At 39.0% G+C, this 19,346-nt stretch overlaps 1 long non-coding RNA gene across 1 annotated transcript; it reads left to right on the top strand.

The window, feature by feature from the left end:
* Positions 1 to 3,582: 3,582 nt before the first annotated feature.
* LOC146729963 (uncharacterized) lies at positions 3,583 to 4,868 on the top strand. The gene is made up of 2 exons (XR_014927811.1): positions 3,583 to 3,925; positions 4,422 to 4,868. It is a non-coding gene; the product is annotated as an uncharacterized LOC146729963 (long non-coding RNA).
* The last annotated feature ends 14,478 nt before the right edge of the window (positions 4,869 to 19,346 follow it).

Genomic DNA, 19,346 nt, shown 5'->3' with positions numbered 1-19,346 from the left:
ATGGAGTTAAGATAAATAGCATGTTTCATCTGTTTTTACCATTGTTTCCTATGGCTAGAATAGATATTAAAGCGGGGGAGTCGTCACCTGCGCTTGCGTCAGATGTCATGCCGCGTCCGTCGTTCTTCACAAACAAGCGTCTACCCATTAGCCTTAGCGTTTTTAACGTGCGTTGTTATCGTCGATTGGGACTCAATTCCCGCGCGTGCGCAGGTGACGACCCCCACCCCGCTTTAAAATAAACTTTAAACCACTTCAACAACATAATTCTCATAACATAAAGGCTATTCTACAAAGTGAATGATAAGTGAGTCTAATAATTCCCTTGTAAGAGCAGACTGCTGTTGCGATTTCCGGCAGCATCCCCATCACAGACCATATCGCAATTCCAAAGTGTAGCGCATTGTGGGATAGTTTTGACCGAATTGAACTGAGACCGAACATAATCCCGCCAATCACAAAGCGCGCACAAAATTAACTTTCCCACAGTGCCCTAAAATTTAAAATTGCGATATGGTCTATGGCCTTAGGGTTTTATTTTCTCATGCTGTGACAAAAGCTCACCGTAGGTTAACTTTTACTCTTAAACAACATAGCATCATGAAACGGACAATAGTTCCACGTGCAAATAAATCAAGAAAATGAAAATAAATCTACCTATACATCTGAATGTCCGTGGATGCACCAGCATATCTCGGCCAGTGTCGCCTCATGTGCAACGAACCATGTCATTAATGAAGCTGACAATAGCATATGTAACGATCCATGTCATTGGTGGAGCTGGCAATGGCGCATATAACGAACCATATCATTGGCGGAGCTAACAACGGTGCAAGACCAGATCCCAAGGTGAGTACTATGATAAATGATTCGATGACAAGGCTGTAAAAAGAAGGCGTGGAGAATTGATGAGTAGCCCAGGGCAATGTATTGTAAGAGAACGGTAACCATTGATAGCTCGACAAAGACAATATTTGGTAGCTTGGTGTATCACAGAGTGAGGGAATGCAGGGTGCGGGGCCGGGGCAGACAGGGGCGGAAATCTTGGTATTATCAACCGACATGATTTAAGGGGATGTCTGTTGAAGAAATGAGTTAATGCAGAGTTATTGTCATTTTCTGACAAGTTTAAAGCGGAGGGGTCGTCACCTGAGCACGCACAGGAATTGAGTTTCAAGCCACGATGACAACGCATGCTAAAACGCAAAGGCTCATAGGTTTACGTTTGTTTGTAAACAATGACACGCTATGGCCATCTGACGCATGCGCAGGTGACGACTCCCCCGCTTTCCATGACACAATCTCTGCACATAAATTCATTATACAGGTATGATATTACTTGTTATTATTTCATAACCTTTGACCCTAAATTTGATTGGTGAGAAACATGGACGTATCACATGGGCGATTTTCGCACCCCGTCTGTCATGCAAATCCACTGTCTGTATTCGGTAGATCCCCGGATGTACCTTATTGAAGCCATGGAGGAACCCTGATATACTGTTTTGTTGAAATCGCTACATGTCAGCCATTTTTAGCGAATTTGACAATGCGCGAAATAACAACATTTTAATTTAGCTAATGTGCAAACAATCACATCTGACTTATTAGCGACATCATGAGTGGAGTCAAATTAGCTAAAACGGAATATAGCTATTTTGACGTGATTTACAGTATTCTTAGAAGCAACGTTTATATTGCAGATGTACCCTGCATATTCCCGGATGTATCCCACATACTGTGAAAGACTTTATATTAGCTCGAATTTATTTTTGCTGAAACGGCTTTTTTTGTGTGTTTTTTATGGAGTTTATCTTCACTGATTTTTGATGAGTTGAAGGTAAAACATAGGAAAAAAACTATATTCACTGGATTTTATTTTCACTGAATCATCCCTTCAGCGAAAATAGCGAAAATTAATTCCAAGCGAAAATAAAGTATTTAACAGTATGCCCGGGTATACCTCACATATACCCGGATGTACCCTAGTTAAAATACAAGCTTGTGTTGTTATGATTATGACATTAACAATGCGACAATATTTCATTCACACTACCTCGTTCCTTTGCTATGACAACAAAATCGTCTTATTTAGCTAAGGCAATCTTATCGCTATGTCTACCCTGATAAGAAATGCTTTAATCAACACGTGTGTGAATGGCACATCGCAACAGGCTGGTCATTCTCGATATGGAGTTGGTTGCTATAGAAACTTAAACACTACATTGGAACTGGCAACGCTTAGTGTGATCGATCCCCGTTTATCTCAAAGGGGTCAGAGTTCAAACCGCGAATAGAACAATCGGCATTCGCAATGATACAACTTAATAAGCAGAGACAGCTTTGGCAATCAATCAATCAATCAATCAACTAATCAATTAGCTAGCCAGCAAGTGATAATTCAACTGTATAAATCAAGAACGTTTTTTTTTTAAAAATTAGTGAACTTGAACGAAACCGATCTCGTGGTTGATCACGAAAGTTGGGTGTAATAAAGAGAGCCTTTGGGGACACCCGTGCTGCAATTAATATTCGTATATATTGATTGCTATATGGTTCGAGACAACAAAGCTGCCTGTCTTTGACAAGTATTTCTAAAGTAGGGCACCCCGTGATCAGCCCCCCCCCCCCCGCATTGAACTGCTTACACATGTCTCACGGGTACCAATTATGAATAAAACATAACACAATTTCGACAAGTTGAAGAGCCAAAGCAATGTTTCTAATGTTTGTAAACGAAGTATATTATTACGAGAGTATACTTTATTACAAAATGGCCTCCAAGATCTCGCTGAGAGCGAGAGAGCTACGTGACCGGTATTTGCTCTTCGAATAGTGTTATTCTCCTACTATTTGTGGCTCCCTCACTTTCAACGAAATCTCGGCGGCCATTCGCGAATAAGGCCTATTAGGAAAAGGCAGAACAAATCACGTGACTCTCTCACTCTCAACGAGATCTTGGCGGCCATTCGAGAATAAGGTCGATTGGGGAGGGACAAATCAAGTCGCGTGGCTCTCTCACTCTCAACGAGATCTCGACGGCCATTTACGAATGAAGTATATTGTAATCAAATTATATTACGTTGACATCTTAGTATTGTAGAGATGAGAGTATGGTACAGAATATAGAGATAATCGCCGACTACATCGGCCTCTTTATAGCGCGTGGTGATTTCCACATTTTAGTATTCAGTAGCTTGCAAATGCACCAATCATAGTCCCCCTCTTCCACAGGGGACCAATCTATTTGCTCGTAGAAGCAGACGATTAGAACCCTCGTTGTAAAACAAGCACAGATTGGTTATTTGCTTTCACGACGTGTACGCGTGAATATTCCAATCATAGCTCCCAAATACAGGCTTTGTCGACGTATATGGGAGTATGTTTGAAGTGCAGCAGAAAATACTAGTAGACGAAAAATGTCGTCGATTTGTGGTGTTGGAAGATACTTAAAGCGGAGGGGTCGCCACCTGCGCACGCGCGGGAATTGTGTCATAAGCGACGATAACAACGCACGCTAAAACGCAAAGGCTCATGGGTAGACGCTTGTTTGATAACAACGACACGCTACGGGGATCAATCTGATTAAAATCTGATGTAGTGTACGGGCTTTAATTATTTTGGCTATAAACTTATTTTAATTTTATGTTTTATTACTTTTGTTATTAATGCCTTTTTATTTTATTATTTTACTTTGATTTTGATTTTGTGATTTTTTTAAAATTCCGCCCTACATACATCTGAGCCGATGCCTATGTAACGAGATTTCAACGAGACCCACTGTCGACGATTTTAGTCAACGAATCACAGACCTTCTTCTATAGCGCACATGATGACGTCACTGGGCAGAGTCAGGTGGCAAACACACTCAAATAAAATGGCGGATTATACCGATGTTAGCGACCGAGAAGAACACGGCTTTTCGGTAAGTTTATCATTGTCAAATGCAACGAAAGTCATTTTTTTATGTTTATATTGTGGCTCGAATGGTTCGAGTTTAGATCGTTATTTTGCGTAGTTATTCTGGGAGTGACGATTTTGTTTCCACCGGTTCGACCGAACACAGGTGTCTTTTTCCAGTCGCTTGCCCTGGAGACGGGGGATGTTTTGTTGACGATCGGGTCAAAACCGTCTACGGTATTGAAGCCGTAGCTGTAAATATTCATCAAAATGTATCAACATTTTGTACATTATACAATAACTCTTTATTAAAGTAATTCAGCTGATTTGGACTGGAATAAAATATTTTTTTATTTGGAACACATCGCAATTGATCAGGAAATATTTTTTTTTGCTCCAATTTTCTGCGTCGATGCCGTGGGCCGGTGACCGTTATACAATTTAAAATTTGCATTGTTTACTATAGCTGTTTACAGTGTTCTAATCATTACGATTTACTTATTTTTTTGCTTCCATTCTAGATAATTATGCTCAGTGTTTGATGTAAAATTGAAGCGATGACTGAATATACGAACCTTGGCTGGCGAAGATGTATCAGGAAGTGTACACATTTGTTGGAAGTGAACAAAATATTCAATGTAATGACAAAAATTGTAAAATGCTGTGGAATTTCTTTTGTAAATAAAAATATACTAGCAATTTTCTATTAATGGTTTATTCAAGTGGGCAAAATATAATGTACAGAAAGATTGCCCGTAGTGTATCGCTACACTGAAAAGTAAGCAACCGACAACCTGTATAAAAGGGGGCCTGTGATTGGCTGTTACTTACGCGAGATTTGAACGGGACTTACGTAGGCGTCGGATCAGATGTATGTAGGGCGGAATTAAAAAAAATCAAAATCAAAGTAAAATAATAAAATAAAAAGGCATTAATAACAAAAGTAATAAAAAATAAAATTAAAATAAGTTTATAGCCAAAATAATTAAAGCCCGTACACTACATCAGATTTTAATCAGATTGTACGGGGATCTGCCGCATCGCAGTTGACGACTCCCCGCTTCGAACATACCTCAATAAAGTAGATCTGTAGTATCGTTGGGTAATGCATGTGTATGATTTTATCCCCCCCCCCCACACACACACATTATAAAATCGCGTGTACGTATGAGACGGGACCCAACTTATCACGGGGTACGTGCTACCGGCCTACTGCCTTAGGCGATGTTTAAGCGTATGTCGACATATTCTAATCACCAGTCATTTCTTTTTTTGAATTGTCAAAACAAAATCACAAAACATTGTGTGATAGTGTACGCTTATCTGTGTTTTGGAATGAAAAAAAAAAAAACATGTCCCGAACTCGCAATTATACATGGCAGCCTCCATCGCCTGGCAACGTCACGCGCAGACAGTCACTCCTTGGGATATGCGTGAGTTGTTACGGTGTGGGTACGGACATCTGTCTGCTCTCGCCATGGAGGTACAGCCAGCGGTGGTTTGAAAAAGTAATGAACCCGCTGTGGGACCAGTAACTTTTCACGTTATTAGGCAAGTTTTATTTTCTTCAAATTCAAGGTGAGGTATGGAGTCGTTAATATTCATGACCTCATTCCTAATTACTTCGGAACCGAAGTTAAAAGTAATACGCGCTCAACCGAGACGTGAACTATGTCGGTTGTCGACTATTGAGACTGGGTGCTGCAGGAGTGGGCCAATGTCCCTGTCGGGGTGATTAGCCTAAAACTAAATCTCGATAGAGTCGCATGCGTAATGTGACACGCATTTGTAACAGAACAGTATGTGTGCATTTATAAATATACTAACAAATTTTTGTTGTCTAGTTTTCCCTGCAGTAATAATGTTTTCCAGATCAGCGTCCTCATCGGAATTAATGGTCCATCCCTAGATTCGTTACACATTCGGTCAGGCATATTAAAGGAAGTGCACAGCGTAGTTTTTCGATCAATCGGGACAAGTTTTCCAATTTCATAACGAGTAAATGCATAGCCAGTACTAGTATACCCCAGCCGGTTAATAACGTCACATAATATTATCATTTCCGACGTCACGTAACCCCCCCCCCCACCACGCGTACCCCAAATGTTACATAGTTACGCGCACTAATGGTCTACCTACATTAACTGCCGTCGACAGCAGCTGTCGTCAAAAGTTCTATACCGACCTTGGTGCGACTACACCCAGGCAAACAGACGTCACCAATCTATTGACTTTGACATACTTCTCACGGTCTAGCATCCGCAGTAATGCCCGCCAGTACCCAACGACACTCTCCACCAGCGACCTTAATCAACAGGTATTTACACATAAAACTTAAGTTCGAGGTCGGAACGTTCCACTTTAATGCGGGGGGGGGGGGGCAAACATTCAACAGGTGGGTGAACTAACAATTACGGCGGCGCACCACACAGCCAATCTCGCGCAAGCCGATGACGAATTCGACACAAACTGAAAGAAACTGCGATGCAAAATCTCGGAATATCAATAGTGACCACGAGACTGGTGCATTCTTATGGAACACGTCAAATTACCCACAATACAACACGGCTGCAGTCCCTCTTTAGACGACTATATTCTTGTTGGGTCCAGTTAATATTAAAGCTATACTGTCTCTAATATTTTATTGGCACTTGACCCGTGACGTCATTTAATGCATATAACAAATCCTACAATCACGATATTCACCGGTAGTCCCTTGTTTGTTTATTTTTCGGTATTTTTTTCAGTAAAATAAAATTTTATGGGAATGTATAAATGGCGCGGGAATTGAGTCCCAAGCGACGATAACAACACACGCTAAAACGCAAAGGCTCATGGGTAGGCGCTTGTTTGTAAACAATGGCACGCTATGGTCATCTGACGCATGCGCAGGTGACGACTCTCCCGCTTTAAGTCATATACAGTAGTACCCTGATTTGACTACTGCAAGTGTACACATATCAACGTGACGTATGAATATATAATTAGCAAAAGTAAAGTGAATATTTGTCGTGGTTTTGACTTTTATCACACAATTCAGAATTTTTTTGAATGGAAGATGGGCGCCACGTGTTCATTTGTGTGACATTTTCCCAATTTTTGTGCTCATTTCACCCAAACTGCCGCGAGATTTCGTGTTGTTCACTTCGTGATTTCATTCATTTGTGTTAACTATAGGTGAATATAAAACCGAAACTGAGCATATTATACTAGTTGTGTTCGGTGCAATGCATGTCGGGAGCAGAATTCGAAGCAGCACTGAATAACAGGTAAGCTGCGAACGCTTTATGTAAGGATTCAATTGACCTATTTTTTGAACCAGACAACCAACTTTCAGGTTACTGAACTTATTACCGAGTTTAGAACAGGTTCAGAACTCATGTCTCAGTTTTCACAATTATGTACTCAAAATGACCGCCTTTTTGCGTTTGTTATGGTAACATTAACAATGAATTACCGTTGCTGAAAACAAATATAATTTCATTTTCGTTCCATTCTTGGGAGATTTTAATTTCAAATAACGTTTATATTCCTGGTGTTTGTGCGAACGAAAGTTAAACTAAAGACAGGGCGCCACTAACGACAGAGAGTGTTTGCACTGAGCACTTACCCCCCCCCCCCCCACGACGAAATATTTCGTAATTACACTCCGCTAGCAAAAAACTTAGCTCCATGTTCTGTGAAATTGACTTATATTTGAACACTTATTATTGACACCGATATTGTCAACACCTCTTTTATTATTTTTTTCCTATTCAAGACATGATAACAATAGAGGGCGCATTTCTGTGGTAGAATGATTAATTTGAGCATAGTCCCTCTATCATAGATGATAGAGGGACTGTAATTTGAGTTTTAAAGCGCGGAGTCGTCACCTGCGCATGCGTCAGTTGGCCATAGTGTGTCATTGTTTACAAACAAGCGTCTGCCCATGAGCCTTTGCGTTTTTAGCGTGTGTTGTTATCATCGCTTGGGACTCAATTCCCGCGCGTGCGCAGGTGACGACCCTCCTGCTTTAAGTGAAGTCGGCTACGTTGTGATTAAGCCAATGCTGGTAGTAACCAGACCCGGACCAAGGACGAAGTATGAGTTCGTAAAGCATTTCGGCGTTGCCTAGTAACCATTACTGAATACTCGTCCTACACATGCAACTTAACTATTTCGCTGTTGCCTTAATGAATTATTTCCAATCAAAGGTCACCACTAGAGCAAACACATGTTTTATTACTATATTTATAAACCCCCTAAATAAGGAACCTTTCTCATAAACAAATCCACAAATCTGAAATATTCGATTTTTTTTTCAAATCTTAGTTATCGTCGCGAGTTTCCATGACGATAAGCCTATTATTTGATTGAAAGGCGTTTCCGGTGTAGTATCGCGTTAAACTGCGAGACTCGATCACATACTTTTAAAGTTCAGGTACTAAGCGGCGGTTATACCCACAATGCACAGGGGCACGAGAAATTCATTGTTCGCTCTGAATATTAACTGTCATGTGACAAACGAGAAGTATGTAGCCTGAAGGACGCACTGCAAAATTCAATAAAAAAATGGAAGTTGTGAGAGATGAAAAGTTACGAGCAGAAACGTAAAACGAAGAATTCCTTCACTGTGGCCAAAGAAAGATTGAATGTCAGACTTGAAACTGATATCGTCTGCTGAAACGCTCGTGAGAATGGTCTACGCTAAGAAGTGTAATTACAATGTAACGCGATACGCGAGATTTGACCTGACCGTCGACCTTCAATTACTGAGTTAACACGAGAAAAGAATGTCGAGCATGTTGTGAACAACGCCCTCAAGCAGTGCCACAGTCAAGTCGCGTGAAGTTGCACAATTTATGCTAATACAGTAACGTGATATACCTGTCAGAATACTGTAGAATACTTTATTTTCGCTATTTTCGCTGAAAGGATGATTCCGTAAAAATAAAATCCAGCGAATATACCTTTTCCCCTATATTTCACATTCAACTCGTCAAAAATCTATGAAAATAAATTCCATATAAAACACCCAAAATGTCTTTTCAGCAAAAATTAATTCTAGCTAAAATAAAGTATTTCACAGTACGTCATCAAGGCCGCCATCTTGTTCAACCTAATTCGCACCTAATCCTGTAATAATCACAAAAAATAATCCCCAAAAGAAATCCTGAAAAAAGGAATAATCGCTTAACTTAGCCAATGTCGTAAACCCGAGGTCGTAAATTGCTATAAATAATCACGAGTCACGTGATCTCACTTGAAAACATGGTCAAATATTGACTGTCTGGTTGGAAATCCGTCTAACACTGTATCGAATAATCTCTACTAACTTTCCGTTTGTTTCAAGAGACATCACTAAGGGGCATGATGAACGGGTCAACTTTTGTTGTCAACATTTGTTGTCAACATGTTGCAGCTTGTTGATTGCGATAGAGACATGTTCTATTCCGTGCAACGAGCCTTAAGCATTACGTCATATGATTAATTCGTCATGAGGAGGCACGATCGGGACAAATAAACGAGTAAACAGAATCAAAGAAAAACGACAGACGTATTTGTTTAAAGCGGGAGGGTCGTCACTCGCTGTACGGCGTAAGCGTGACAGGCGATATTGGCCGCGGGCGAAACAATGCTAGCATAAAGCAGGGTGTTTTTGAGATAATTACAAGCCTCGGTTTAGCAAAATACAACACATTTCCGGGTCGGCACATCATTCATGCTGGGGGGGGGGGTACAAATTAAGTGCAAATTATGTTGCCCACTGCATTTTTTTGTAGATTATATGTTTGCAGTTTGTTCCGTGCGGATCTATGCCAACCCAACCCGCAGACATAATGGATTAATCCTCAGTGGATCGAATCAACACACGTGTTGATTTTATCGTTTTTCTTTTTTAATTTTTTATAGTAGGTAACATGAACCCTTATGTAGTTCAGAATTTTACTTTTCGTACTATCGACTCAACAAATCCGTTTTCTTCATAAATATTTATAAATATATTTCAAGGGCAGTTATTCCAACCAGCCAACCAACGAGCGCGATGACGATGACGTCATTCGACAATGTTCAAATGTCATTCCTTCAGCGAATATCAATTTTTCGTTTCAGTTTCAATTGTGGGATTTATATATTTTTTTTATAAATAATGAAAGAAATTGATTTGCTGTGCCGATACACATAGTATGCAAAAACAAACTTTATAAATTTTCACTAGTTTCAGTTTTGTACAATGTTTCTAAGAATTTGTAGCCTAATATGAATGGAGAACACATTCTAGACAAATCCGTATTGTCACTCAAATTTAAAGCGCGGTAGTCGTCGCACTGCGCATGTGCGAGATATATGGGTCTCATATAAACAAAGATGGCGACTTTGACTGCTGCGCAGATCAACGAGTACGAACTGAGACGTTTCCAAGCTTTAATTAGGTAATTGTCATGTGATTGGAAGGTATCGAAAGAGTTACCGGCGGTAAACGGTGCATAACGCGCCCAGATCAAACATCATACTTGTGATTTCCATTTGAAGTGCGCATCGGATTATGGGAAAATCAGTGTTTATCAACACAAATTTCGCACATGCGCAGCGTGACAACTACCGCGCTTTAAAAAGTTTTCATTACGGAAAAAAAGTAATATATATTCGCATGGGATGTAATCAAACGAGGTCACGTGGTGCTAACATCACTTCCATATTAAAGGTCACCATCGTTCACATAAAGATAACATTTATTTATAGAACCTGAACTGATTGTACGAAGTAAACCGCTGCCTAAATTTAGAAATCATCCAATTAACTTTGAGCTTATTTTTTTCTTCTAAATTTTGGATTGATACAATATCAAAAGTCTGATGTAGCTAGAGGCGCCTCTTGTCGATGGTTATTAAATCGCGTTCAAGTTTCGCGAGATCAGCACAGAATCAGAATTTGCATTACAAACGTCTGTTTCAGTAAATCGGGCTCGTTGACGAATTCCGTAAGGGGAGATCTCACGTGACCTACAACCGACAGCTACCCTAGATTAAATCCAACCACAGACTCGACCTACCTCAGATTTCAGTCAGATAGCGAAAGATATTACATGCTGGTTTACCGCAAACATTTCAATTAATACGCGCCCTCTAGCGACGAAAGCGCCCGTGATGTAGATGGTGTAAGCAAGCAATATCGTCCAAACACCAATTTGTGTGGTTGTTTGTGTAGTCGTTCCTCATTTCAAATATAGTAAATCTCTGAATATAACAGCTTTATTGTCTGACGTCACAGATCAAAACAAAATATACATTGTGAACGGCCATTACGTCATAGAAGCGCTTCGTCGCTGGGAGCGCGAGTTTATTATGCGTGCGTATTGTGGCCTTAATTAATCGCTGGGTTTTATGTCCGATTATTTCACTGACAGTTAAATGCGCCTGAATAAGACCCAGAGAATATTTGAATTCAACATTAAAATTTATTGTTTTCTTTATAAACCATTGAATTTAAAATTCAGCGAATAGTACTTCTGCAAAATAAAAATCCGCTAACATTAAATACAGCGACTTTTTTTCCTTCTACGGTTTTTCTAAAAAATGAAACTATTTTGAGTGAAAGGAAATGTTATTTTATTCCACAATACATCATTTCCACTGAATACTGTAAAACATATATTTTTAGCTAGCATGTTATTTTAGCTAATTTGGCTAATCTGTAATTTCGCTAATTCAAGATGTAGCTAATTTAACAGTAAGTATATTCTCACAGGGAGATAATCGACACTTTAGCTAAATTAAGATTCTGTTAATTCATGTCAAGAGTAAAATCTGCTAAAATTGCATGCAGCTTTTTCAACGTGTTCTACAGTATATCAAAATACGATATTGAACAAGTTCAAAATCGTCTCATATCAATTTTCCTTCCCTTTTTAGCGCGACACCGAGTTATGCGAACAGCAATACTGAGCCGGTTCGATGTCAAAGGTCAAGGACACGCACGTGTCTATATTTAGGCCACGTATAGAAGTATGTATTCAATTAGACGTAGTTCATTTTCGGTTATATTTTATAACAATCAAGCAGAATCTAATAAAACAGTCGTACTAAATCGTAGACCTTATTTTTTTCATTGTTCTGTATAATTTAAAAAAAAAATATATGTTAAAAAAAAAATTTTAAGATCTACAACTAGATGTAATTGCCGTGGTAAAATTAACACTTCCGGTTTATGTACATAATATCGCCCTGGTCACGTGCTCACCGTCTTACAGTAGCAGGGTATTGACCGGGAGATAATATTCACAATATATCGTATTTCCAACACTTATCGATATGGGGTATATATTGACACGGAAATGTACATACTGAGGCCTTTATTATCGACTGTGTCTACATCATTTAATGCACTCACTTAGTATATTGCATCTAGGGCGATATTATTACAATATAATGCACAGGCAGCATAATGTACGAGTCTCTATCTGCGAAACATACTAGCGTATTGCACCCAGGACAATATTTCAGTAAAATGCACGTCCTATGTCTATATTTGCGAAATATATACCGCATTCAGGGCTATACAAATTTTACATAACAAGACATTATTCCTATAATATAATATACCTGTGTCTAAATTCACGGAATACTCACTCCGAAGTATTACTGTTATACATATCTTACAAGGTCAATATTCAGTGATAATGTACACAAATATGCACCCCAGGTTTATATTCACATTAATATCGGTAATTTTTTTTACAAGATATTAGATCTGTGCAACAATTTGCGATCAGACAATTATTATTGGGTCAATATATCATTTGATATAAGCACCCGAAGTGAAGCATGATGTATTGCATTCCATTCCACAATAGTAGCTCACGGGGTCATGACCCCATTACAAGCAATAAAGACCGTGATACTTATGGGTATCTTGATGACGTCGACTGTGACTGATAACGTGGATTCCATTCTGACCTGTGGCAAAACCTACTATTGCGTGGAAAATACATTGCGCATTCTTGCTCGACGTGTCGGGAACCACGACCACAGTCTTCCCCCATTGGTGACACGTACTTTGTATCGAACTCCGCACAGTTCGATACGCGTTACTTATCATCACTGCACAAAGCAGCTTTGCATAGAACTCATTTGCATATTCGAATACTCGTATGTTCGAACTACAAGACCCTATCGGTTAACAAAGTTATGCGTAAGTCACTCGGTTACTTTAATCACTTTAATAAGACGTTTCACGCCCTGACTCCGAATAAAATGTTCAGTTATTTAGATTAAACTAAACATGACTTGCGTTAGAAAAGTGCAATTCTTTACTACAAGCCAAAGCATTAGATAAATGTACAATAAATGACTAACTTTATAAACTTACTAGAACCTATGTGTTCTATGGCTGTTAGATATGGAAAATCGAATCCGTTCAAGGCAGAAATAGTCTTGAAATATTCACCAGAATGCAAGATGAAATTAGTATTTAATGTTTCTTTCCCAACTACATTGTATATTCGTTAACAAAACGTTTTTTCTCCCAGTTTTAGTGTATGACGTGCGCCATTTCACTACAATAACATTACCTTGCAAAACATAGTCCGCGATATAATGGTTCGTATTTACGTTTCTACTGAAGTCTGACATTAATAAATAGTTCGGATGTCACATGCGTTTTTTTCCACATTTTGTTATACATTTTTAAATGTAACAACTACAGGAACTTATGGCCATGCGTAGTGAGGTGATTGACCACAGAATTGAAGGCTGCCTGTGGCAGAGGTACTATTGCGTAAAGCGCAATGACCTATGGGAAGGAGGTTGACTTTGTATGTCAGTTAATACGACTTTGTTTCCCTGGATCGAACGCGGATCTCCGAGTTCGAGATTATTCTTTCAAATCTGCCCACGTGATGTGTTTTTAGACATATATTTTTCATTTCGAAAAAAATAGACACATTTGTACCAACGGAGGAAACCTGGGGTCAATATGCCAGGTCACGTGGTAATATGTCAGGTCACATGAAATTGTGAAAGGTCACATAGTAATCTGTCAGGTCACATGGTAATATGTCAGGTCACATGACATTGTGAAAGGTCACATGGTAATTTGTCAAGCTGTAGGGCAATCTGTCAGGTCACATGGTAATATGCCAGGTCACGTGGTAGTATGTCAGGTCACATGACATTGTGAAAGGTCACATGGTAATTTGTCAGTCTATAGGGCAATCTGTCAGGTCACATGGTATTATGCCAGGTCACGTGGTATTATGTCAGGTCACGTTGTAATATGTCAGGTCACATGGCAATTTCTCAGGTCACATGGTAATATGCAAAGTCACATGAAATTGTGAAAGGTCACATGTCAATCTGTCAGATCACGTGGTAATATGTCAAGTCACATGATTATCTGTCAGGTACGAATGTTCTTCAAACAATTTGAAGCAAATAGCCCCCCCTGTATAAATATTGATTGGCTTGGCGATGATTACCTCTCCCCCAAATGCATAAACAACTTGGATCAATTGACCTGAGATTAGCCTATCGTGATGTACGACCGATGAGTGACGTCATCATATTCGCACGCCAATCAGGGCGAAACACGTATCACGCGATGCCGTACTGGCTGGTTTAACGAGAGACGAGGCAACAGCTCATGGAGGTACATTCAATTTGGTGACGTCATGTGATTAAACCCCATCAAAGGTATGAAGACTGAGTACGCACTACCCCCTCCCCCCAAAAAAAATTGTAGGGTTGTGCAGAATGTTGAAACTTCTGTACGAGTTGGTTCGGAATAATTTATTTGACGTAATCGCGATAATAGGACAACATTTCGACAAATAAGATGATTAAAATGTGAGTTTTAAAAAATCAAACAACGGCATATCAGTTGATTCCACAAAATTCAGAATTTTTACTGGGAATTATAGAGAATCAGACTGGTAGTTTTCAAAAAGTAGGGTTTTTTTTACGAATTTAAACGAAACATACTAAAAATAAACAAATCATTTCGAGTGATTTACAAGAAGTAGAAAAGAGTATTTTTTAAATAAAAAATACTAAAATTAATGAATTTTTGATATTGTCATGAAATGAACAAATAGGAATGAGGTCACCTCAAATATTGCTTTTAAAAATTGATGCCAGACGGACAACTAATGACTCCAAGTCACTGGGCAGCTGATCTAAAATGTCACGTGACCATCTCCGCTCATTTATCGAATGGTCGGCCTCTATAAAGCGGCGGCGTAGTCTTCCTGGGTCAAGTTCATGGTCGGTAGGTAAGTGTCATGGAATTTACGAAGATAAAGCAACTTTTTCATCGTATACCATTTCTGAAAAAATAGAGACATAGAGACACGCGAAGAAGTTAAAACGGCTTTCAAAGAATTTACGACCACAATTGGTCACGAAAATCAACGAATTTATGAATAATCTTGGTATAGCTGTTGTCTCCCTCGTAACAGGCACTGTGTCCCCGAGGGGTCGGGTACCAGGCTGATATAGATACGACATGACCGCGTTCTTCAAAACCATCACTTTCCTTTTTTGAAAAAATGCTCAGTTTTTGAAAAAAAACAAAAAAAAAACATATTTTAGGCAAACACCAGGAAGATACCGTGACACTGGCTTTTTGATCTGTTCGAATTTATGTGTGGTTTCTTTCAAAACTACGAGGTCTTCCTCTGCCAAACCACTTTCTTGTTGTCTTGTTCTCCTGTTTGACCTATGAAAAGTACTTCTTTTTTTTTCGCGAGCATGTAGACTCCTAAAATTAAGCATCTTTCTTCGCCAGAGCCAAGTCACCCATCCCCAGGTGTGGCACATACATTCAATACAGGGAAGCATTTGATTTATCCCGTATTCGTGTAGACTGAGAGTTGATTTCTAAGAGCAGAGTGAACCAAATGAGTATTGGTCACCAAATCCGGGAAGAGAATAACGCTCTGGAGAGGAGCACTTGTAACTAAGATGTTTATCATCAACTGCGAGGGCTGGAACTGCGCCAAAGTTCTCGCGAGATGTTCAATAACATATATCAATGTGCCTTTTCACGTGCCGCTCATCAACGTTGAAACACGCTCCCATCTGACATGCGTCAAGTCACTGATGTCAACTTATTTAGAAAAAGACTGAAAACATATTTATTCAACAAAGCCTACAGCGTGGATTAACTTTCTCAGCGCCTTTGAACAAAACTTAGTTTTAGATCCAGACGCTTTATAAATCTTTATGATTGATTGATTGATTGATTGATTGAATATCAATATGTAAACATAACTTACGTCACAGTTAGACTCTATGTACGATAGTATGAAGTCTCTGCTGTATTCACACCATGAGAGGAAGTGGTATCCTCGGGGCGGAGCTACGTCACGGACGTTCTACGTTGCTAAGACGCGCACCACTGTACCACGTATTTCTATGGGCTCTGTGCACGCTGCTGTGGAACGCCGGTGGAGCCGGTGAAAACTCGAGAAAACAACACAAACTCAACTTTGAAGTAATCCTGAACAACCAAATTTATATATGTTACACACGTAGGGCTAATCTTGTTACACTGTTCAGGGGACTTTCAACAACCATCGCAAAGTACCGTTTTCTGCGAGTTTTTGGTCTTTGTTTTCACCGCGAGGGTTGCCAGGCGGTAGAAAATGCCCGGATGTCCGTCCCGAGAATATTTGTACTATGGACTACACTGCGTGTATATAAACCATAATTATACTGTGACCACGATCACTATGCACGAGGTTCTAATGCTGTATTTCTTTTATAATATAGATGCTGTAATGCTATCATTATTATTTTTATTTATACTATGTTCGGGATGTCATACTTCATTTATACTACAGCTACGAGACTGTACTGCCATTATACAACGATTGACAGGTTGTAACGCAGTTATTCTATGGTCGATAGGTTGTATTGAATTTATACCACTACTGCGAGGTTTTACTACACTTACATTGTAATTTAGAGGACGAATTTACACTGTGCTGCAGTCTATTATCATTTATACATGACCGAGAAGCTATACTGCATTTATACTACAATTGATTGACAATTATTCTATGACTTTAAAGCCGGTTTTAAAAATACTCTTTGACTGAAAGACTGTTTTGGAATTATACTATCATAATGGCTGAAAGGCTGTTTTGAAATTATACTATGGCTGAAAGGCTGTTTTGAAATTATACTATGGCTGAAAGGCTGTTTTGGAATTATACTATGGCTGAAAGGCTGTTTTGAAATTATACTATGGCTGAAAGGCTGTTTTGAAATTATACTATGGCTGAAAGGCTGTTTTGAAATTATACTATGGCTGAAAGGCTGTTTTGAAATTATACTATGGCTGAAAGGCTGTTTTGAAATTATACTATGGCTGAAAGGCTGTTTTGAAATTATACTATGGCTGAAAGGCTGTTTTGAAATTATACTATGGCTGAAAGGCTGTTTTGAAATTATACTATGGCTGAAAGGCTGTTTTGAAATTATACTATGGCTGAAAGGCTGTTTTGGAATTATACTATGGCTGAAAGGCTGTTTTGGAATTATACTATGGCTGAAAGGCTGTTTTGAAATTATACTATGGCTGAAAGGCTGATTTGTAATTATACTATCATAATGACTGAAGGGCAGTTTTGAAATTATACTATGGCTGAAAGGCTGTTTTGGAATTATACTATGACTGAAAGACTGTTTTGAAATTATACTATCATGGCTGAAGGGCTGTTTTGAAATTATACTATGGCTGAAAAGCTGTTTTGGAATTATACTATAGCTGAAAGGCTGTTTTGGAATTATACTATGGCTGAAAGACTGTTTTGAAATTATACTATGACTGAGAGTTTTTTTCAAAGTGTAGTATTGCTGCAAGGCTGTTTTGAAATTATACTATGGCCGAAAGGCTGTTTTGAAATTATACTATGGCTGAAAGGCTGTTTTGGAATTACACTATGGCTGAAAGGCTGTTTTGAAATTATACTATGGCTGAAAGGCTGTTTTGGAATTATACTATCATAATGACTGAAGGGCAGTTTTGAAATTATACTATGGCTGAAAGGCTGTTTTGGAATTATACTATGACTGAAAGACTGTTTTGAAATTATACTATCATGGCTGAAGGGCTGTTTTGAAATTATACTATGGCTGAAAAGCTGTTTTGGAATTATACTATAGCTGAAAGGCTGTTTTGGAATTATACTATAGCTGAAAGACTGTTTTGAAATTATACTATGACTGAGAGGTTTTTTTCAAAGTGTAGTATTGCTGAATGGCTATGCTGATCTCAATGTATACTACGAATGTGTATGCATTTACTAGGATTCTGTTTATACTAATTAGGTGCCTGAAGCATGAATGTATATTCTGGGGGTGACCTTTGACACTGATGTCACAGTGCCAATCAGCGGGACACACACATCTGTTTATAGTTCTTTGGATTTCTACACTTGGGAACGGGCGTTGCCATCGATAACCAGCACCATGCCGCGTACGCATAAATGTATATATGTACGTACGTACTCAACACTGGTTTCCACTCTCGACAACATTAGTTGCCGAAAACACCACAGTTCACCTTTCGAAGATTTACTGGTATGACCTTGGCATTTATTCTTTGCTAGGCAACTGGTCGGTGATATCATCGATGTGGAGTGCGTACACAACCTTCGTTCATGCAAGACTTCACTTACAAACACACACAGGCCTCACAGTTACAGAAGTAACTTCTGGGGGAAAACTACTACTACAAAAAAAACGGAATTTACTGACAAATTTAAAAATGGCGCCGACCCATCCTCACCCTTAGAAACGGAATATTGTAACGTCCGAGAGACGATATTAAAGACACATTTTAGAAATAAATATAATTTTTATTTTTTTTTCCAGTCACGTACGTTTTCGAGATCTACCATCTCCCCGCAAGTTTCTAATGGCCGAATCCCTTATTCACAGCGTTTCAATACGGAAAAGGAAGTTGCTTGTATCTGATAACGCAATGCAGTGTGGGACATCTTTGTTTCCGTTACGTTGTCTACCTTTTTTTAAACTGTATTTTTCTTCTTATTGAATTGCTAATCTCGAATGTAAATTTGTTGGTAGATTATTTCAGATGTCTTTTTCAAGATATATATAACTTTGATGACGAAGACTAAGACTATTTCAATATTGGCGAGTGATAACCGATAGTCTGGGTCACGTGACAGACTTCCTGCCTTTAATTGGTTTGATGTTGGTGTCGAATACTCCCAAGTTCATTTTAAAGTAACGTTCAGCCAATCATTCTGTTGGATTTGTCAACAAAACGTGGCGTTAGTTGATTTAAAACTAATAAATATATCAGTACGCGAATAAATGGATATTCTAAGGCAGTTGCACATCTGTCCCCTACTAATAAGGTATCATCACCAGCGATGACCCCTGACCCCGTGTGACGTCATCGCAGCGATATTCCACGGTCAACTCCGTAGACCA

This window comes from Saccoglossus kowalevskii, chromosome 20 (assembly GCF_978046115.1).
Source record: "Saccoglossus kowalevskii chromosome 20, keSacKowa6.1, whole genome shotgun sequence".
Lineage (NCBI taxonomy): Eukaryota > Metazoa > Hemichordata > Enteropneusta > Harrimaniidae > Saccoglossus > Saccoglossus kowalevskii.
This window is presented reverse-complemented; position numbering and strand designations above follow the sequence as displayed.